The sequence below is a fragment of the Chelonoidis abingdonii genome, chromosome 13 (assembly GCF_003597395.2).
Source record: "Chelonoidis abingdonii isolate Lonesome George chromosome 13, CheloAbing_2.0, whole genome shotgun sequence".
Lineage (NCBI taxonomy): Eukaryota > Metazoa > Chordata > Testudines > Testudinidae > Chelonoidis > Chelonoidis abingdonii.
The window spans coordinates 4,934,613-4,936,480 of NC_133781.1; the positions used below are offsets into that span (position 1 = coordinate 4,934,613).

Consider the following 1,868-nt stretch of genomic DNA (forward strand, 5'->3'; position numbering starts at 1 on the left):
CGCCCCACGGTGCCGGAGCAGGGCACCCTATGGTGCCCCACTGAGGCAGAGAATCTCTGACCCATCCCATGGTCGTGCACACGCCCCACGGTGCCAGGGCAGGGCGCTCTATTGTGCCCCCCTGAGGCAGAGAATCTCTGACCTGTCCCAGGGTCGCGCCCACGCCCCATGGTGCTGGAGCAGGGCACCCTATGGTGCCCCACTGAGGCAGAGAATCTCTGACCCGTCCCATGGTCGCGCCCATGCCTCATGGTGCCGGAGCAGGTGCCCCACCGAGGTAGCTGCTGCACAGCCCCGGAGAGGGGCAGTCCCTGCTCTGAAGAACTCCCAGACAAGACACTCCCCCCCGCCCCCCCCCACACACAGAGCGGTACAGAGGGGGAGCGACTTGCCAAGTCACCGAGCTGGGAGCTGACTCGCAGCCCAGCCCTAACCCGCAGGCAACGCTGCCTCCTCCCAGGAGGCATTGAGCGATTATCCGGGTGCTGTGCAGGGCAGGGGTCATAACCAAACCTGGGGGCCTGGGAGCGAGAGCTGCAAGCGAGTGGGCACCATGCAGGGGTAGTGTATAAATCCGAGGAGAGGAGCACCAGAAATCCCTGCGTTTCAGAAACCACTCCCACCTGTCCCTTTCCCTGACAAACCCTGCCCCACAACTGTAAGAGAGCTGGAGGCTGGAGACAGGATACACGACAAGGGGAAATTCTTGCTTTATCAACCTCCCAGAATCATCTGCAGAGCGGCTGAGCAAAGAAGCCACCCTGCCAACCACAGAAACCCTGGAGGAAGGAAGCCCTAGGCACCCGCACTTTAAACAGTTCCAGCCTCCCTTCCTCGCCCTCCACCACAAAGCACTGGGGAAGTGCCTCGGTTTCGCTGCAAACACGCAGGCAGGGGGAGAGAAGACTTCTATCTCAGGAATCTGCACAGCTGCTTGGCCTCTTCCAAGCACCTGGACTCTTCTCTTTTCCCCCAGCAGCTTCAAGCGAAGAGCAGAACCTGCCTTTCTGCGTTCTCTGATAGAAAGGAAGAAATAGGTCAGGCACTCAGCTCCACAGAAGAGCAGGAGACATGAAACTGCCCTAGGCAATGGAGATCAGATGCCAAACAGACTGCGGGGCTCTGTAGAGACTAATACTAGCAAGCTGTTAACCTCCAGAGAGAGGTTTTCCGTCCTGAAGCCTGAAAGCAGGCACTGGGGAAGGAAGTACCCAGATAAGGTAAGGACAGGGGCGGCTCTAGACATTTTGCCGCCCCAAGCATGGCAGGCAGGCTGCCTTCGGCGGCTTGCCTGCGGGAGGTCCCCGGTCCCGCGGATTCGGCAGCAGCCTGCAGAATGTCCGCCGAAGCCGCAGGACCAGTGGACCCTCCGCAGGCTGCAACCAGCAGAGCGCCCCTCATGGCTTGCCGCCCCAGGCCCCAGTGCCACTGGGGCCGCTGAGGTGGTGGTGCGTGTGCAGTGGTTTGACAGTGACTCTACCACCTTCTGTCTATATCAGAGGGCTTGGCTACACTACGAAACTCCAAGCGAGCATAGCAGGGAACACTCCTGCAGCACGGCTTTGAAATATGAGTGTGGTCGTGGCGCCAGGCTGGAGAGAGCTCTCCCAGCGCTGCACGTTATTCCATCCTCCCTGTTGCGGATTAGCTTACAGCGCTAGGAAGCACACGCTCCCAGTGCTGTGGCAACTGTTTCAAACTGGCGCTTTGCAGTGCTGTAACTTGCTGCACCTCAGGAAGTGTTTTTTCACATCTGAGGCGAGAAATTGCAGCGCTGAAGCGCCAGTGTAGCAAGGCCCAAATCTGTACATCAGAGCCTCTCCTCACCCAGGGCGGCTCCGGACACCAGCATGCCAAGCACGTTGGCC

The 1,868-nt window shown here is 59.7% G+C and overlaps 1 protein-coding gene across 1 annotated transcript in view; it reads right to left on the bottom strand.

The window, feature by feature from the left end:
- LOC116824329 (uncharacterized) overlaps window positions 1–1,868 on the bottom strand; it is a 159,130-nt gene that overhangs the window by 143,274 nt on the left and 13,988 nt on the right.